Source organism: Protopterus annectens, chromosome 3.part0 (genome assembly GCF_019279795.1).
Source record: "Protopterus annectens isolate FY-2018-M chromosome 3.part0, PAN1.0, whole genome shotgun sequence".
NCBI classification, from domain to species: Eukaryota; Metazoa; Chordata; order Ceratodontiformes; family Protopteridae; genus Protopterus; species Protopterus annectens.
In genome coordinates, this window is record NC_056731.1 from 880,590,743 (window position 1) to 880,612,659 (window position 21,917).

General features: G+C 39.5%; 1 protein-coding gene across 2 annotated transcripts in view; it reads left to right on the top strand.

The window, feature by feature from the left end:
* OTULINL (OTU deubiquitinase with linear linkage specificity like) overlaps positions 1 to 21,917 on the top strand; it is a 999,021-nt gene that overhangs the window by 700,607 nt on the left and 276,497 nt on the right. The gene's annotated exons all lie outside the window — the stretch shown is intronic.

Here is a 21,917-nt window from a genome sequence, read left to right on the forward strand (position 1 = left end):
TAAATCTGGTCTACTGCAGTGCAGTTCCAGACTAGAGCTCCATGCTCAACTCCATATTGCATTATTATCAAATGACCTACATGTGTACAAATTAATTGCATTTCTGTACTTAATCTGCAGACTGAAAGAACCTGTAAACTTGATTTCCATGTGTATTTTCCATAGCTAGTGGTTGACAACTGTAGTGGGACAGTCCAATATAATGCTGTTCCACAACAGCTTTCATAATTAGAACGCACATTGTGTTTGTGGAGGAAAGCAGTAGCTCCCTACATGCTGCGAGCCAGTTACACCAAACCTGTTATGTTGCATTTTACTGCACATGCATGTTTTCTCTATTCATGTCCTCATAGTCAGAATTTTAAGACTTCCCCTGCAAGTAAAAGGGCAAGAACTTCTGAAGTACTGGTGCTACGAGGCATTCCTGTCATGCAGGTCTGCACTTACATAAACATAGTATACATTACTGTCTGTCAGATTACACATACCTAAATGGTAATTAAGGAGGGGGAATTGTTTAAAGATATGGGCAGTGAAATGAGAGAATAGGTCAAATCAGATGGTAAAATTATGCAAGAATGCTAAACAGAGGGTGTGGCTTAAATGATGTTTCAGACATCTATTGTGATATTAACAGTTCTAACAGTAAGCCTTTATTGTAATACTGTAAACCATACTTTCAGTACTCTGAAGAGCTAAATGTTGTGCACACTGAAAAAATGTTCAGTGCAAAGAGTCGATTTAAAACAGTAATTATACACACATTATCTGCAGTTCATGGCAGTTTACAACACTACCATCATTTTTCTTTTCCTGGTTTTGTTTGCAGAATGTTATTTTTGGTCAACAGCCCATGACTAATAACCACATGAAAATGTCAGCTGGAGAGTGGTCTAGCACTCCAGTTTTGTAAACCTATGCAAAACTCTGAAACAGCCCAACCAGCCATGATTGTCCACTTTATTCTTACCTTATTTCATTAAATGATGTCTATTCTTTTATTCCAAGGATGAATATATTTCATGTAGGGAAAATCTGTCTGTATCAAGTGCATACTAAAACAGCTCCGCTGAAGTCTGTTAATATGTGTCTAAGTAATTCAAGAGTCTTGCCAATTACTTGGACTGTTTATTCAAATGTCACATTGTCATCTACTTGGTATTTTTAAGGGATCAGTGTTATACAAATAGTTGTGTGTGAAAATACACATTGTCGACAGTTCAACAGTCATTTGGAGTCTACTAAAGTGATGTTGGCTCCACATAACTTTCTGCATTCTCCATGATTTCATTTTTCCTTCCACATGCTGACAAATGTGGAGACAAGCCAAAAACTTCAAAATGTCTGAAAAAGAGTTAGATCATTATAAAATTTCTGTTAATGTTCGTAAGAAAATAAATGTGCTTAGGGGTCCTCTCTACAGGTCACAAAGCACAAGCACAACAACCCTTTCTGGTCTTCTGTAGTGTGTGTGTGTGTGTGTGTGTGTGTGTGTGTGTGTGTGTGTGTGTGTGTGTGTGTGTGTGTCTCTCTCTCCTCTCTCTCTCTCTCTTTATATATATATATATATTTATATATTTTATATATATATATATATATATATATATATATATATATATATATATATATATAAAATGTAATGTATATGTATATATGTGTGTGCGTGTATGTGGTTGTGCGTGTATATGTATATATATATATATATATATATATATATATATATATATAGATAGATGTGTGTGTGTGTAAAATAAAATAAGCGAAGCGTCTTATGTTGATGTCTGTTTTGTTAGGAACTTGCACGCTGTTGTGGTGACGACATTCATTGTTTGCTGTGGTTGTGTTGACAACAGTGATGTTGACATTTAGGAGTTAATAGGAAGTCAGTTGCTTGCTTACTGCTGTGCAAAAGGAAGTTGCCTGTCCAAGATAAACCATGAAATTGGTTCCTCATCCAGAGGTGCATTGTAGATCAGAGCAGGGGTTCTGATGAAAGAGTCATTGTAGCTCTTCAACCAATGTGGGGCTTATTGTAGTTATGGCTTGAGGTATATTCAGATGAGGATTTTTCTGTGTTTGGTGAAACTTAAGGGAGGCCTTTGAGGGCCTGCAACTGTGATTTATCATTTTAACAGAGAGGCTATTTGTGGGCTTGTTGCATGAAGTATAAAGCTTTTTTTTTTAATTATTATTAGTTTAAGCACTGTTTATTTCACAAACAAATGCAATTCACATTCTAAGGTATTTTTTTCACTCTTTTTACATTGCTTCTTATTTTGTGAACTGACAACACAACTTTCATAAATTATTCCTACTCTAGCCAACATTTATTTTTAAACTCATTTGCTTCCGTGCACATGTAAGTTTTAATGTTTCCCATGTTACCTGACAGAAAAATATCTTGTAGCACAGCAATCTTGTGTTAAGATATACACACACACCCTCCTAACAGATATTTACTTTTTTTAATCGCATAATATACATGTCATTCTTTCATAAAAATGGTGCCTTTTATCCTTTTAGAGGATGCTTTCCCATAGTCACCATTTTTGGCTTGTTCTAGTCCAAGGACCTTTATTTCTCTCCAGTATCTCCATTTCCCACCCTTTTATTTCTTGAATTATTTCTGTCATCTAATTTAGTGGTGCATTTCTCTTCCAGTGCCTTGCTATTTTTTGCCGCCAAAAATGCCCTTGCTTTTTGGGGAGATTCATGTTTAAACTAATGTGGCAGTTCAACAGAAAGCTCTCCATAATCAGTACATAATCTTATTCACAGATCCTTGATGTTATTGTTTGTAGCTGTCTCTTGAAAACTTGTAGTCTTGGGCATTTCTAAAATACATGTTCCCAAATAGCCTCCAAGGACTATACACATCTTCAGCAGTTGCGCATACCAAATGGGAAAATATTATTTAACCAGCATGGGGTATAGAAATATCTGTAGACGTACTTCACCCAGATATCCTAAAATGCCTTGAATTTAGTAGCTACCTGGGTGCAAGACAGATTTCTTTCCATCGTGCTTCTGTTATTGTTAGCTCTAGTCTTGCCTCCCAGGCATCTCTCCTATCCTGAACCAGAACCCTTTTTTCCTGCAATAATGCCTTGTATGCCTTGCTTATTAGCACTTTCAGGTTTGATTACTCAAACCTATAGTCGATCCAAATATTCTTCATAGGGAAATAATAGGCTGTTTGTCTTTGTTGGCCATTTTAACCTAGCCAATTCTCCCTCAAAGGTGAGAATCAAACCCTGTACCTTGTGTGTGTGCAGGAAACACCTTAATCATTATGCCAATCCCAAATGTTAGTTCTGGCATGTCAGTTAGGGTTTTTAAAGATAGTTTATGGTGAAGTATAAAGCTTTTTATGTTCAGACTGTATAAACACTGTATGAAGCTGAGTGTGCTAATTTTGTTTCTGTTGTGCATTAGTGTAATAAACTTGTATTTTTATTTTTTTATACAAACTGGTCATCTAGTGTTTCCTCATTCTTACACTGGTGGTGTGGATCTGTGCATTTCAGCTAAGGACCTGAAAATATATTCCTTGCCAAGCCTCAACTGCCATGTGCTTGACCTGTTTACATTTACGTTTCCCAGTGGAGTTTGTAAATAGAGACATTTTATTGCTGCTATTCCCAGTGTGCTTACTGACCAAACAATTTTTCTGTTGTTTCCTAGTATGCTTTCTTTAACTTGCCACTGTAAAGGAATTGTTAATGGAGACTGACCAGGAGCTAGTACATCTACAAGAGTGTTTGGTAGTTCTGGCTAACATGATAGCTTTCCCCGGAAATGTGTCTGCCATAAAAAAGTTAAGCAAGAGGAATGACCTAGAATGATATTTATTGATATTGTTATTTGTTGGTGTATGAACTAAATGCCATCCAAAAAATTGGAAAAAAATCAGAATGGTATAAGATATTTTTCTCTCAATTAACATGGGAAACACTAAAACCTACATGTGCATGGAAGCAATTGATTTTAAAAATAAATGTTGGCTAGGGTTGGAATAATTTATGAAATCCACAAAAGGAGAGAGAGGGAACATGCAAACACAGTCCACTAAGACAGTAACCAAAAAAAAAAAAGCGCACTGTGAAAGTCCAAAGAACAGATACTTTTATTACACAACACAAAGCTTTCAGGTAATAAACCCTTCTCCTGTGTGATACAAAAATCAAAAGCATTAAGTCACTTTATATAGTAGAAAAGATACAACCAATTAAACAATTAAGACACATTTGAGCAAGTTAAAGGTATAAAGCTAGAAAACGTCTAAATACTAAGACATGCAACTAAGACATAGAATAAAAACTAAAAAAATGTATATATAAAAGATATGCACACAAAAATATATTTAAAAAATTAATTTTACATACACTTATATTAATACATATTTGAACTACATTTGCATTTGTTTTTAAATACAAATATAATATTTTTATATGTATATGTTTTATATATATGCGCATTTTTTTGTTTTAATGCTATGTCTTGTTATCTTATCCTCTCCTCCTCAGCTGTAGCATGAATGCTTACTGCTGGTTACAATCCCCCAATTCCTAGAAATAAAGAAAAAACACCAAAAGAACCATTGCTGCAGACTCAGTTTACTCCCCAGCTGATAGTTGGTGAACCTGGAATGGACAATGGCCGTTCCTACCTCTCTGGCTTCCTCTGGTGTAGTCCTTTCAGCCACTATAAACCAGGGATCAGCCACATCCTCTTTGGCTGTTCCAGTGTCCAATATGGGAATGGGAAAGCCATCTTCTCTAGGGCTGTTCTCTAGGGCTGGGTGACATTCTTGGAGATTATCCATGGGGTAACTGAGGAAAGATACCATTAGACTGGTCCAATGTCACTCATTTGAGACAGTCTTCTTCCACAGGAACTTCTGTAAAGAAAAAACAAACAAAAGATTAAAAGAGTAAACATTGTCTTAAGTGGTAACTACAGTTAAGCAAGATAAATTTCTTACCTTAGCAAACCATGCATTACAGGCTGTGAAGTCTGGAGCCCAGAAGCCATTACATGTGAGCATCCCCTTTAAAGAAATTCCTGAGGAAACTAATTATGACAGTGATGGGGCATCTTCTCCTTCAGGTTTTTCAAGCCCAACTTTCTGACTGTGAAGAATACAATTTCTTTTCCACATATAGAGGACTATTCTTTTAATCAGACCGTGCTGGGATGAATGAGGTATTTTTATGGGAACAAACAGTGGTTCCTCCTGAACTGAGAAGATATATGTTACAAATGGATATTCCTCGTTCCTCACCCATTCATCCTATACTGCCAGCCTTGGAGGATATGCTGAATGCTGCCCATGCTCATTCTGATACCCAGCCACCAGTCACTAAAAAAGCAGTCAAGATATATAACGTGCCTCAGGTGGATACATTTCTTTTCTGTCACCTTTGATCAATACCTACTGCATCTTTGTCTCGTGATAAGGAAGGCAAGTTGTTGGGCCATCATAGGTAAAAGAATGTTGTCTTCTAGTTTGGCTTTCAGAATCTTCAGTTATCAACGTTTTTTTTTTTTTTTTTTTTTTAATCAAACTGTTTCTTCCTTGTCCCAGTTATCCAAACATGCTTTAAAGAGTGTATGTGCTTGTACAGACACTGTCTAAGGTCACTGCTACTGCTACAGTCCTGGGACTGCTCTCTTTTGGCATTTACTTCTCTGAAATTAAGACCAGTGACAATGACCACTGGCTGACTAAATTTGCAGATTATTGCAAATTAGAAGCAGTCATAGAATCCCCCACCAACGCATATGTTCTCCAGGAAGGGCTGACACAAACAAATAACTAGTGTCAGAACCACAGACTAAAACTAAATTTCAAGAAATGCATAATAGTATCCTTCAGGAAGTCATCCACCCCTGGTACCTGTCATATTGACAACACACCTGTAAACATTGACCCAGTAGTCAGGGACTTGGGGGCAAACAAAGGCCGTAATCTAGCTTCTGATGATCACTTGTCTACCGCAGTGAGGAAATACTTTTGTTTACAAGTTGCACAACATAGAATTATGGCATCTAGGTCCAAAGAGGTTTTTGTTCCACTGTATTTGGCATTCATCAAACCTATCATTGAGTACAATGCCCTTTTGGTATGTGCCTAACCAGGTTCATTCAACAATTGCAACATCCATGGAGGTTCCTCACTAAAGGAATACAGAGCATAAGTAACATGTCCTGTGTAGACTGCCTGAAGACCCTATCCCTGTATTCTGTCTCCTACAGGCTGTTGAGGGGAGATCTATGCATAGCATATCTATGAGGAGATCTATGCATTGTCAGACCCCATCCTGACGGACATCCTGCATATCCACAAAACAAACAGCACCAGAATTACCCAGTCTAACGATTTAAACCTTGCCTACAATATAAATAAGACCTGCTGGAGAGAGAGATAAGTATTCCAGAGACTACCCCTTCTCTTGAACAGACTCCCCATCCATGTAAAACAGAGTTCCGCCCTAACCCAATTCAGATGTAACTTGGACAGTTGGATGGGGAACAGGAAATTCATCCCTGATTTGGCATATGTGTCTCTAATGGACACAGGCAGCCTGTAAGTAGTTCTTCTCCCAGGCCCCTGCGTATAAGTGTTTCATCTCTCAACCCCTTGCTTACACTTATCAAGGGTGCCAGAACTTGTCAGAGATTTGAGATGTATGGCTAAGCTTAAAAAGGCCCTTCTGCTTGTTAGCCTAGTACACACCTATGAACCTACTGTGTTAGATGATATGGATATGATTTAGTACATAAAGAAAAGTTTGCTAATGAGTTAAAGTCTGAAATTTTAGATTATGTTTTAGATAAGGAGGTATTGCTTGGGTCATCCGCTATATAGGTTCTCAAACAATGTGAAGAAAGAGGGAAATTGATTCAGGGAGTTTCTAAGATTTTTCATGTTTCCCAATACAAATATTGTAAGTCTTCCCTTTTTCAGGAAAAAAAGCCAAATACACAAAACCAGCCATATCATGGCAAACAAGGTGCTAAAAAGAGAGGCTGGAGGGAATAACAAGAAACAAGTACTTTCAGAAAAATGGACAGACCAACAGTAGAGAATGACTATGGCAGCATTCTCTCACCCCTTCCCGCTCCTCCGGCCAATATCTCTGAAAATCTGTCCCACAATCTGGACCTCAATATCCCCATTGGAAAAAGATTGTCTTGGTCTCTTGGGTGTTGAAAGTGGTTTAGAAGTTATGCAAATGGCACTGCTTACAAAAACCTCCTTTTAGGGGAATTCCTTCCAGTCCTCTGCACCAAACAGAATATTTTCCTCAGGTTCTTCAGTCTTTACACATCCAAGGAGTCATAGAACCAGTGCATGTAAGTCAAGGATCAAAGGTTTTTATTCCAAAATGTTTCTTGTACCAAAGAAAGAGGCCACTTGGCAACCAGTACTTAATCTTTCATTTCTAAACCAATATGTGAAAGTACCAAAGTTCAAAATGTTGGCCTTACAAAACATGTTACCCCTCATTCTCCCCGTGAATTACATGCTAACACTAGAGTTCTAAACTACTAGATTAAAGTTGTTTATTACCACATTCCAATAGCCGCAGCAGGAATTTTGCCAGTTTTTTTCAATGTACTCCTAAGGTCTAATACTGTTGCACTCTGCAGTCATCCCTGTTGCACCCCACCCAACATCCAGAGTGCTCAGCACTATATGCTAGCCCATTTCCATGACAGAACTTTGTCACTAATACAAATGCAGTTAACTTGTGCTTCTGTAATGACCTACAACACCAAATTACCATGAAGCTTAGTGTTTGACGTTTCAGAACAGTTTCATTCAGATAAATTGTTTATCTCTACTTGGTTTTACTAACAATATTGCCGTATAACAAGCCCATAAACCACAACAGAACTGTTCCCACAAATATTCAGATTCACACTTAACTGGTACTTAATAGCAGAGTTGCACTGGGTCAAGCACCTGTATCACAGGATGCTAATATGTATCAAATATCTAATGGTTCAAGAAGATGTTAACGTGTCAAATGCATATTTCCAACCTGATTATTTGTTTGCTTTATGGCACACAGAGATAAAACTCTGACTGTGACTCAGTTGATCTAGGATTGACTAGTGACCCATGTTCTGGAGAAGTCAATGAGGCAGGATGTGAGTGATCATCTGATACTTGCTTGACTATCCCTGGGAAGGGGTAGACTGTCTTCCTGAAAACTACCACCACCATCTGGAGTATGAGAGAAAGAAGTTCACAGCATTCATTGTATGGGCTAGGGAGGTAAGCCTGGCTGTGCCAATCTCAGTCTGCATGGTAACCTTCATTGGACATATTTGAGAACAGACATGCTTGGTAGAGAAGACACTGCATGCCTTCAGATCTGAAAGCACACATGTTGGCTACCAGGTAATGGGTTAAGGACAGAAAATATTTTGGGGCTGCTCAGGTGATGGCCATTCCATGACTAGCTGTTGCCCTGATGAAAGGGAATAAATGTGCATAGGTGTGGCAAGGGTTAGGTAGTCTTCGGGCATTTGAACAGAAATTAGGAAAAAGGCACATGAATAAAAATTAAGAAAAAGTTGATTTATTACACATTATTTCTGTAATTGTAAGTAGCTAACACTATATTGTGTGCCTCAATAATCCACTAGGGTTATCTTCCAGATTTCAGATACTAAATTATTTACAAAATGGTTGTTATGCAATCCTAAGGCTCCTAATTCATTATCCATTATTCTTCTGTCTCAGATGTTGACACGTATCTTTTACTGTGGCAGCTGTTTTGTCTTCCTCTCATAAGCCTTCTGTTCCTCCTTGCTTTTCATTTACTTCTCGTCTTCTGCTTTAGTTTAGCTTCTTTGTAAACTTCTTAAGAAGATAAAGCCATCTTCTTTAGCATTCAACCTGCTTCCATCCAAATACCTAAATCTTCCAGGGGAAGCTACTCCTCTTACACTTGCCAGTAAAATCAGTTACTCAGCAAAACATGCCATTTCATGTGTCTTTGAAAAATGTCAGTTATCGTTGTGACAAAAGGACATATAAATCCCAGATGGTCTCACTAATAACATTATGTGATGAGGGGCATAGTCTCTTGATTTGCACCTCTGCAAGCCAGTATTATGCAAGGTGTAATTATCATAATGGGTATATATTATAAATGCACACTGCCGCCTCTCAAATAGCTTTACATTGTACAGTTGAATAGCAGAGTTATAATCCCAGGCTGTCCAGGATTTCTTGTGTGCATGTGTGTGTGTGTGTGTGTGTGTGTGTGTGTGTGTGTGTGTGTGTGTGTATATGCATGCGTGAGCAGTTGTAGGTATGTGTAATACATACATACTGAGAGTAAGGGAGATGAAGACAGATATAGATGTACACAAATACATTTATACGTATGTAAAAAGTATATAGAGAGATGATAGATAGACCAAGATAGCTATACATATTGGTAAAAAGACAACTGCAAACAGCAGTGATGAGGTGAAGAAGAGAGAGCTAGAGATGGAGGTGGCCATGAAAGAGCCAGCACCATACAGGAAGGAACTGGGTGTGCAAGAACATTCAGCCTAATGGGAGTGATACGAGTGAAAGGGACAGAGCATTTGATAGAGCTCGTAGAAGAGCACAGGGGGCATAAGAAAGGGATTGTATTCAGCTCAGGGAAAGATATCCAGCACAGAGAAGGAAGATGACTGGAAGTTGTAGAAATGAAGAGTTAACATTTACAGGTAGGACCGGTGTGGGCAAGCTGCAAGAAGTGGAAGTGGTGAAACAGTGTGGGGACAAAGAAGAGTATTTGGACAATTTACGTTTTAATCCCCTTGGACAGTAGAAGTCATGGAAAGAGATACAAGAGAGACCAGCAATAGTGAAGCCAGTCACAGAGATTATTCTTAGTTAAGCATAGAAAGAGGTAAGCAAGGTGATCACCAATGGGAGGGGGATGGACACATGTTGTGCTGTAATTAGGCAATAGATATCTGACAGACAAGACAGCTGAGGTGGTGGTAAACGGGACCAGGCAGTTTCTACACTGATGGCAGAAGCATTTCCAGAACAGTTAACTGCAGTAACAGCCAAAGTGACAAGGAAGGAAACAATGAGTGATTATGACTATCTGCAGTGTAGAACAAGGAAAAGGGGCTTGGAACTGGTAGGAAAATAGTAGAGGATACCTAACAGAGTGATGGGGTTTGTGTTGTGCCAGTCTGTATCTTAGCCTAAAAGACAGACCAGTGCTGGGACATCGGAAGAGTAAATTGCACTGACCAGTGAAGATGAAAGAAAGGGGGGGTCATCACAGAAGTAGGAAAGGGGTTTCTGTACTCAGGAAATAGACACAAATTAAAAATAAACATAGATGATAGCAGAGGAGTGAAAAAGGGTGACTACGAAGATGGTTGGTGCCTTACCTTCAACTACTTTTTTCTACCACTCCATTTCAGGAAGGGTCAATTGTATAACTGCTGCTCAGTGTGTCTTAAACCTGAATGCAATGTTATGTATGTTTAACTTTGAAAATAATGTCATGTTTTGTAAAGTGTTTTATAATAAGTACTATATGTGCTAAATGCTGGTATTGCTTATGTCTGTAATCTGCTTGAAACTAGCATTTACTAAATGCTCAATGTGTATTATTATCTTGGAGCTTTTCTCCCCAGGCCTCCGCTGAAAATAGACATGTATCCACTCGGACTATCCCGGTCAACAAATGTAAAATAAATAAAATAAATGGTTAATCTGTATTAGTTTGCAGTGTAAAAAGTCCATGTCAGTGATGAAACAGTCAGGACCATGGGCTAATGGAAGAAATGGATGCAGTGAAGGAAAAAGGTTAAATATCTGTAAAACACAGACTAGATAGGCTTATTGCATGTTTTGCCATTAAGTAAATGTAGTAACACATGAGCCTTTCTGTAAGGCTGTCTGTCAACCAGTTTACAGTTTGGGGGACATATTTCATAATATCTGTAGGATGTAAGGCATATGACTAAGAATAGTGAGTATATAAAAAATATAAATTCTGTAGTACAGATTATCAAAACAGTGCCCGTTTTCATTAAGTTAATATGAAACGGCTATTGTGTGTTTTTTCCCCTGTATTTTTGCATTACTATACATTCATATACAGGTGGGAAATCACAGTTTAAAAAAAACAAAGTATATTTGCAGTCTCTGCACGAAATATTATTATAAGGATGTTACATTTACATTCAAGAATGTTGGTCTTTTCAATACTACTTGCAAAGAATTCCCAAAGACCATCTATAATAGTGTTCTCTAAAGAATAAGACTATGCCCACCCTTCAAACACACAGAATCCACATCATCTTTGAATGAGATAAATCACATTGGCTTTGTGAACTGTATGCCTCATGCTTTGCATCATATTAGCACCTTTTTTTGTAAATAAGTTCTGTATGAATTAGTACTGGTAGAACTTCTTATTTCTTAAAGAAAGCTGTTTCAAAGCATTTTGTATAGTCACATTCATAGTTGAAGATGTCTACATATCATCTCCGTCATTAATATGATCAAAATGTATGTAAATACAACTTTAGAAGAAATATTTTGGTGTTCAGTCAAATGTGTTGTCAGTGGATTACCACTCTCCTTTCACATAGCATTTTCTAACACCAAAGAAAAAAATACAAAATCTATAATCTGTTTATTTATACTCACATAACATGCAGAACTTCCTAGTCCTACAAAGAAATTCAGAATGTTTATAAAATTTAACCAGTCCTGTTTGTATTCTTAAAAGAAACTCATCTTTCATATTTTGAGCATTTGAGCATTTAAAATTATTTGGATAAGGTGATTAGCATCTGGAGGGTAAAATTATAATTCCATCAGAAAAAAAAATGTGCAGGCAGTATGCACCCAGCTATGCAGAGAGCTGGTGGTGGACGGCTCATCTATACTCAACTGGAGGAAATAGACAGCATACTATCTGACAGATCTGGATCAAACTTTACCCCCCACCCCCGTTCCCACTGGTCATCCCCCAAAGTATACCTACCACCATTCCCCAGCCTATTATCTCAAGAGAGCAGGTCATCACTGCTCCCTCTAATAACAAAAAGCATGGCATCAATGGGACCAGACAACATCTCCTGGTGTGTCTTAAAAAATTTAAAACATGACCTAGTAGACCTACTTGAAATTGTATAATAACCATAGTTTGCTGACTGGCTATGTTCTGGCAGAATGGGGAATAGCAAGTCTTCCCTGTGCGGAAAAGGGGATCATCAATTGACCCTGGGAATTATAGGCCCATAAGACTGACTAGACGCATTTGCAAGGCCATAGAATGAATCATTATGGACCTTATTAACAAGGTAATCTCCAGACACAACCCAGGTCTGATTAGTTAAGGGTAAATTATGTCTGTTAAACCTGGTTGACTTCTTCAAGAAGGTCACCAAGGCCATGGACAAGTGAAAAACTGTGCATACTGCCTACCTTGTCTTGGCCAAGGCATTTGACACAAGTTCCCACTCAGGTGTTATAGAGGAACTCACTCAATTAGGAATTGACCCCTACATCATCGGGTGGGTAGCCAAATGGCTCACTGACAGGACACACACTGTCAAAGTGGGTGAATTCACAAGGCCAGTCACTAGTGGCATCATTTACAATTCCGTGCTGAGCCCTTTACTGTATGGAATTTGTTTCTCCGAGATCCAGGCAAATGTAGATGGCCTGTGACTGACCAAGTTTGCTGACTGCTGCAAACTGGGAGCAATCATTGTGTCCCCGAGTGATACCAATATACTATATAAAGGATTAATGCAGACTACTGATTGGTGCAAAAGCTACAGACTGAAACTGAATGGAGAAAAATGTGTAATTATACTCTTTGGGAAAGCTAACACCCCTGCTAACTGCAATATAGACAGCACTTCCCTAAGAGTACACCCAGTAGTACGAGACCTGGGTTTTTAGGTTGATAGCAATCTGAACTTCAACCACCACGTATCTATAGTGGTGAGGAAGTCCTTGTGTGTGGCACATGTCATAAGTAAAGGCATTGCATCTAGATCTAAGGATGTTATAATTCCATTGTACTTAGCCCTCATCAGACCAGCATTATGCTCATGCCTCTCCAAACTTCGTTCCCCTAAGTTTTGATAATTGGGATAATTTAGGATATATATGTCTGGGCTTGTACTTACGATCCTGTATTCTAGAAAAGAAGTAACTCAGTCTACCAACTACTAAATATATGAAAAGGATTGGGTTCACAAGTACTAGTATGGATATTGAAAATGTATACTCACATTTAGGCTAGGAGATTGACAAGAAAACCATCTTAACACAATCATTGATTTACACAGGAAGACCTATTCATAATCACAGATTTTAGATGTGTTTTGATAAAAAGTAATTATGCAGATAACCCCCTACCTAATATCTGATTAATAAAAGTAGTAATACAGAGCCATCATCTCAACCTAACATGTTGTTTCTTGTATTCATTATGATTTTTTTAATACACAGTTATACATGCTTGGAACCCAAAGTTGCATTCACAGAGTGCACTTTTCAAACAAGCTTGATACATTCCTTAACTCTGCTGTAATGAAAAGTAGTGCCAAAGTACATCTTCACAATGCAGATTTTTTTTTTTACTTAAATGGCAATACCTTGCAGTGATGAATGGATGTTCAGCAAAATTTTGACCCACTGTTTAAAAAATTCATAATTCATTCAGAAATGAGTAAGGGGTAATACAGTGTGCACAATATTTTATTACTTCCTATTCAGCAGGTTAAACTTCATGTGAAATTGTGCAGTGACGAGTAACTGATATTTCTAGCAATGTACATGAAATCCAGCGAAACTAAGAAATGATCTGACATATGCAAGATCTTTATTAAAAGTCCAGCAGATCAAAGCTTTCCTGGGTATCAAGTGCTTAGTGGTGCCCTTAATTGGTCAAACTGTAACTGTCTGTTAGCAGTGTGTTTGCCTGTGATACTGCACCATCCCAATGGAAGTCAGTAGGACAAAGGAAGCATTGACCATAGGCGCAAGCTGTTAAAGGATGCACTCATCAGTTGCACTGGGGATGTGAGTGCAGTACCTGGAGTTGCGTAAGGTATATCTAGTAAATACTGTTACTGCTTTCATGGAGCATGTTAGTAATGTAACTGTAGCAAACAGCTTGTTACATTTCAGAGTGGAAGATTTTTTTTTTTTTTTTCATCCTGAAGTGTGAGAAGAGAAGACCTTTTGCCTTTTGGTTGGGCTGTTTGCTTTGTTTATTTTGAGCCTAATCCATCTCTGATCATCATCTGGCACTGTAAGATGTTTGTTTTTTGCCCCCCGCCCCCAACTGAAACAGTGATGTGTTGACAAGCATAAGTACAATGTTGCTAGGAACTAATTAGCTTTTCAGTGAAGCATACGGCAGTGAATGGCGAGCAGAGACGTGAAATTCCGCAGTGGTGATAGCACTTGAATGCAAGAACATAATTAAATAACTGGCTGCATTGCAAATAGAGGCAGCTCTTAGCAATTTACACGTATTCCTTCTTTATACTCTTGCTACCCCTTCTGCTGATGGTGTATGTATACCTAGTGTATTCTTGCCGACGTCTTTGAGCCACAGGCTTCAGGAAATTTCTACGGTTCTCTATTTCTGGGTTACATTATTACTCTGCATTAAATGGGCATGCCTTCGCTGATGCTTGGGCGTCGGGCTGGCAACTCGGCACCGTAAAAATCTACTGCCCATCATTAGCGGACTGGAGTTCCGCTGTGGCGACCCCTTACCGGGAAAAGCCAAAAAGACAAACGACAACCCTTTGGATTATCTACAGCTCCAAGTGTGTTAACAAAATGCCCAGCTCCAGTCAGGGCTTATTTCAGACTAAACAGCATTCCCTTTTTTCCTTATTTTGATGACTGACTTACCTTTGCAGAGTCTTTATCCAGATGTCAAAAGTCATTATCATGGCTTATGTCAGTTCTGACTAGTCTAGGCTTCCAGATAACTGTTGCAAAATCATCCTAGACTATGTTTCACAGGATTGTGCTTCTTGACTGCCTTCTACATACTTCTGTTCAAAAGGCCTTTTTGACATGAGAAAGTGTCTTTTTATCTGGAATCTTTCCTGAGCTTCTCCAATCAGTTCAGACTTGTGTAAGAGAATTTCTCAGGTTCTGGAGTTTATATGCCTTCTATGATTCTCATACTTTCCCTAGACAGGTTGCACATGAGAAGGATGCAATCCCTTAAAAAAATGGACCCAGTATTTACATCCTTTGGAGCCTCAAATTCCAGTTTTTGGCTTTATAAAAAAGGAACTTCATTGGTGGAAACAAATTCAGCTAAACTCCAGTCTCCTTTTCTTCTCTCACACCCCAAACCAGTCTCGCATGATATATGCTTCAGATTTTTCTTGGGGAGCAGTTTCCATGGATTTAAAAGTGCAAAGCCTTAGCTTGAGGAGCAGTTTCCATGGGGGTAAAGGTGCAAAGCCTTTGCTTGAGGAGCAGTTTCCATGGGGGTAAAGGTGCAAAGCCTGTGGAGTCATTCAGACAGTCTAAAGCACATCAGTACAAAGGATGTATTGACTGTGATCCATGCCTTGAAATCTCTCCATCGTGTATGGTCACCAGTACCTCTTCAAGTGATTATAGACAATACCACAATCATGTGGTGCATAAACAAGCAGAGAGGTACAAGGTTGTACCCCCTATGCAGGCTGGCTATAATAGCTTTAGAGTTGGCCCTTCAGCATTCCATAACTCTCCAAGCAACTTACATTCCATCAAAGCAAAGCATTGTGGCAGAGCTGAACAGGAACAGGACCAGGGCAGACGCTCACAAATGGAAATTGTGAGGGAGTCTTCAAGGAACTGATCCAGTTGTGGGGAACACTTCAAATAGATCTATTTTCTTTCAAAATAGACAAGTAAGGTTGCTTGCGAGCAAGCCTGGAAAACAGATGCATTTCCATTCCCTAGGAAGGGAATGTTCCTTTGTTTTTCTAACATTTCCTTTGATATCTAGGATAATTCTAAAGATTTAGAAGGATTCCGCAAAAATCATTGTGATGACTCTTTTGGCCCATGTAGCATTGTTTCTCCTTTCTTATGGAATTGGCCAAAGGCAATTGCACAAGCTTCCTCACAGATAGGATATACTCACACAAGATTGGGAGCTTGACACACCACAGTCTCGATCAATTTCAACTGACTGCTTGGATGATTCAGTTCTAACAGCCTCCAGGCACTTATTTTCATGAGGATGCTCCACAGGTACTAAAGTCAGCAAGAAGGGCTGTTACTAGAAAATCATATATTGGTAAGTGGAAGTGATTTTCCAGTTTGTTCTTAACCAATAGCCAGGGACTCATCAGGGATTTTGTACCACTGGTACTCAAATATTTGCACAAGTTACTTTCTTCTGGCCATCTTTGTTCCTGCATAAAAGTTCTTATTGTTGTTTCAGCATATAATCTCATGGATGCTCTTCTTTCTTCTGTTTTTTTGATAAAACAGTTTCTGAAAGGAGTTTTTACACCTGAAACCTCATAAACAGATTGTTCCTGCTTAGGGTCTCATATTTGTGCTGGAGAAGTTAATTGTGTCACTTTTTAAACCTGTTCAAAAAACTGTGTTCATCATCGCTCTGACATCTGCAAGAAGAGTGTCTGAGTTGCAAGATCTCTTGGCAGATGGACCTTATCTGATATGCCACAGAGATAGGGTTATATTAGGAACAAACTCCTCTTTTATGTGCAACATGGATTCAGAATTTACTTTGAATCAACCAAACAATCTCCTAGTTTTCTACCCAGAACCTAAAAAAATATAAAGAAAGGAGTCTGTGCACTTTGGACATGCACAGGCAGTTCGGGTGCTGTCTTGACAAAAAGATGTCCTTTAGAAAAGCCAATCGGCTGTTTATTAATTATCAAAGAACAAAAAAGATATATTGTGCCTCAACAGACAGTTTCCAGGAGGTTGTCTTCAGCTATTGGTTTTTGTTATTCCCACCTTGACAAATCCATTTCAGACAGTAGCAAGGCACATTCTTATTGAGCTTTGTCTTCTTCGATGACGTACTGGAAAGGGATAGACTCTAGAAGGATTCTAGCAGCAGCTGCCTGGTCCTCCATATATACTTCTGTAAGGCATTACAAACTGAATTCCTCTTCAAGGTCCAGGGCTAGCTTTGATAGAAACCTTCTGCAGGGCTGCTGGATCTATAGCTTTCCTCCTCCCAGGTTGGATAGGCTTTGCTAATCAACCTATATAAACTAAAGCTGCTGGAGCAGTGAGAATAATGAGCATAGAGCAGTTGTGTAAGCCACAATTGCCCATAACAGTAGATGTTTGAGGACTTCCAGGATGGCTGCACACTGAGTAACTTGTTTCTGGCTCTCCTAGTGTGAAAGCAGAGACTCAGCAGAGAAGGCCAGTGAACTTGTGCTTATGGATAGATTTCAGTGGCTGGCTAGTGAGTGCACTGCCTGGATGCCAGGAATAAAGAAATACAGAAGACCTGGAAAAAATTCTGATGTAACCTTCAGACATGACTTCCAGTAACCTACAGGAAGATATAAGACAACTGCATGCAGACATCATTAAAATAAACAAAGCACTGATGGAGTATATCAGTAAAAATAGCAGGGGGCTGCAGAGAATGGAAGAGGCTTTAAACGGATATTCGGATGAGATGATAAAGCTGCAAAAATCCGAAGTCAAAATGAAGAAAAGGCTGGATGAATATGGGACTGCTCAGGAAGAGCTGTTTCAAAAAATAATAGAATTTGAGGACAGAGCATGTAAGGAAAACCTGAGATTTTCAGCTATACCAGAGAAGCTGGAAGGAACAAACTGCATTAATTTTATGAAAGCACAAATAAGCAACTGGACTGGTATTCCACAGCAGGAAATGTTAGTTGAAAGGGCACATCATGTGTCTGCTCCAAACCTAGGTATAGAAAGCAACAGAGACCTTTAATAGTAAGGATGCAATCCTACCAGCAGAAGGAGTTGATTCTGACAAAACTGTGGCAGAAAGACAAATTACCAAAGTGTGAGACGGCAGAGTGTTTTTGGAGAATAATTACTCATTGCACACCAGGCAAAAGAGAAGTAAATTCACTCAACTGTTCAGAGAATGTCGAGATGCAGGTGTGAGATTCAAACTTCTGTATCCAGCTGTCTTCAAGTTTCTTCTTCCCTGGAGGGACAAAATATTTTTTTTTTTTGATGAAGTGCATGCTAAGGAGGAAATACAACATTTGTCCAACAAAAAAGTGATCTGTGAAATAAAAGGAGATTCTGCTTCTTGCTCCTCTGGTAGTAAAGATCACAGAGAGACTGCACCTGTGAAGCCTTTTCAAGTATTTCAACAGAAAATGTTGGAGAGAAGGAAGGAAGCACAAGAGTTGACTAGAGGAATTGAGAGTATATTGGAAATTGCGCAGAGACAGGATTTGGGCAATGGAGAAGAACAGTAATAAAACCAGTAACTTAATGTGGGATTACAATGCAATAATTATATTTATGAAATATGACAGAACAAGAAAATCTGGAAATATTGGACTTCTTCGAAATTTGTTAAATTTATGGGGGACTTTAATACCATGACATAGGAAATATACTTTAATGTTCAGAAAAATGCTTTGGGGAAGGGAAGAGAAAGGAGAAAAGCTACATTTTCTTTCTTAATAGTACTGTCTTTGTGGTGCATGGTTTTCTTTGCATGCTATTTTTAAGTGTAATGGGGATTGTAAGTAAGTGTTGTTTTTCTTTTTCTCCCCTCTTCTCTCTTTCTTCTTTTACAAAAAAATAGGAGCCTGGTTAAAAAGGCACAACAAAGTCAAAATGAATGTGCTTTTTTCATTTTTTAATGGGGAAATGACTGATTAAGGACCTTAGATTTATTTTAAGAGAGAGAGAGAGAGCAGTTTTCCATCTCTTTCAACTTTCTGGTCTAAAAGCCCAAGTTTGTGCTTTTCCCGTCTTTCCTGTAACTAGTCTTGTCCAGACACAGATTTGCTGTATCCAGGACTGTGTGTAAGCTTCTGAGCCGCCAAGCCTTTCTTTGTTGGAAGGAAGCCTTCTAGCTTATCAGTGAGAGTGGTAAGCATTAGGTAGCTTGTCTACCAGAAGAGGAGTCGATTCTGGCCTAGAAATTGTAGTTTATTGGCCGCTTGGGCAGTCTTTCCATCTCTTTCAACTTTCTGGTTTAAAAACCTGCCTTTGCACTTGTTTCCCACCTTTCCTGTAACTAGTCTAATCCAGATACAGATTTGCTGTATCCAGGACTGTTTGTAAGCTTCTGAGTTGTGCCAAAGTCTGCTCTTCAATTTTTCCATTAGATCTGATAGTTCTCTCCTCTCCTGCACGTTTACTAGCTTATTAGTCTAGCACTTTACCAGACTTATTGTAGCAATTATTGTAGCACACACAAGTGCTATCAGCACTAAACGTTATTACAAGGAAACAGCTCCAGTACTTATTATTAATGCCCACCCCTCCAAGCATATCTAAAGGTCAGTTCCCTGGGCTTTCTCCTATTAACCTGGTGAACTTGGGCATCCTGAGGCAAGGTAGCCACTGCCTCTTGTACACTGACAACCCTCTTCTCTTACCTCCCAACACTCAAGACTTGCGAGAGATGCACGTATGTATCCAAATTGGAAGCCACGCACTCTCCAGCCAGGACCGGAATAGCTGGTCAAGAGGAGAAGGTCAACACTTGCACCACACCACATGGAACACATTGACCTCCAGAACACACACCAGCAGTGCCTTCACATAAAAACATGAACCACACACACACTTTCACGGAGGTTCTCAATAAAAATCTACACAAACAGCAGCGACCTCCAAGGCAGAAACTCACTCAACCATCACAACACAACACTAATCACAACTCTCATAAACAGTGTGCCACAAAACCAAAGCCCCTAAGGCAAAACAGCATGCCCAACACACTAGTCATAGGTGACTAGATAGTGAGGCACACTGATGTCCCACTCACTAGGTTGAATAAGGAGAAAGTAACAATCAGCTGCCTGTCAGGTGCCAGGATCTACCACATAATGCACGCACTCAGGTCCCTCAACAACAGGTACAAATATGACTCAGTCATTGTACATGTGAGTGTGAATGACCTGAGGCATACCTCCCTGGACTACATGAAAAGAGGAGCACTCGGATTATGTATCCCAGGCAGGTATGACCCTAGCCATGAGCAGCATCCTACCATTACCCAGAATGATACCACAGTACAAGCAGAAAATGATTGATTAGACTACATTTCTAGTGTCACTTTAAGGGGATCCAGTATCTGTCTGCCTGGGATGACATGATTGATAGACCTCAATGCTTTGCCAGAGATGGCCTACATCTGTCACCCCTGGGCTTCCGGATACTGGCCAAGACTCTTGCCACCCCTATAGTGGCTTTTTTAGGTGGTGTTCCAAAGACCAAATTACCACCATAACAGCTACAAACAAATGCAATCTGAGGGGCATGCTTCTCAATGCTAGGAGACTAAATCTCAAAATGCACTCGCTCGAAGCACTGTGCTGTAACAGAGACCTGGTTCAAGGCAGCAGAAAGCACCCCTACACTACCAGGCTATAACTCTTTCCACACCTTTTGGCCCCAGAACCTGGACCAAAGCTCCAAAGGCAGTGGCGTTTCCATATTCATAAAGGATGCACACACCTCTAGACTGATAGCCCAACATAACGCATCAGAGATACTTCAGATGCAGCTAACACTGAGTAAGACAGTGATTCAGGTCGTAGCCAGCAATAGGTCTCCATCCATGTCCCAAGACTCACACTCCACGTTCCTAAGCACCCTGGAGAATATTGGGGTACAACCTAACACTCTCATACTAGGTCACTTCAACTTCCCCTCCATTAACTGGGAAAACTACTCGTGTACCAATACACCTGCCCAACATTTCCTGAAGTTCATTAATTCCAATGCCCTGGACCAACTCGTTCTTACCCACACTAGAGGTAGCAACATCCTTGACCTGGTCATTACTAACATGGGTGACCATTGCTCTACACCAATAGTCAGCTCCTCCCTGGTTAGATCTGACCACAAACTAATCACTTTGGAAATCCACATCCCTCCCACCCCCACCCCACCCCTGCAAAGGTAACCACCATGAAAAACTTTTCCAAAGCTAACTTTGGGCACCTAAAAACAGAGGTGGCTAACTTCACGGCACCCATGCAAATGGAAAATAGTTGCATGACTGCCGAAACATACACCAATGCACTGTACGAACACGTACACAAATGCATGGATCTCTCCATACCCAGTAGAACCAAGATGCTGTCCTCCAAAAAAGGGAAGCCAATCTGGTGGTTCCCTGCCATAAACAAACTCTGCAACAGAAGGAGGAAACTGATGCGGAATAAGGTGAAGTCCCAAGACTGGAAAAACTCCCTTATCAGCCTCAACAAAAAGTTGAGATCCCTCATCAAATCCTCTAAAGCTAGCTATGAAAACAGAATTGTAGCAGACAGTAAAGACAATCACAAGACCTACTATAGTTATGTAAAGAATCTCCATGGCAATACCCAGATTTGCTCTGAGCTACTGCACAATGGTACCTCCTATACTGAGCCAACAGATATTGATATACTGGCTGACAGATTCAGTGCCAACTTTACCCCCCCCAAAGGATTACAATACCAGTAGATTGCCAGGCACCCAGTATTACTGCTGCACAGGTTAAAACAGCACTGTCCAAGGCCAAGAATACAGCTTCTATGGGACCTGACAATATTTCTGGTTGTGTTCTCCATGAACTACAGTGTGAACTGGCACCTCATCTATGTGCCCTGTTCAATCACAGCCTCACCTCAGGATTTGTCCCTACCAAATGGTGCACTGCTACAGT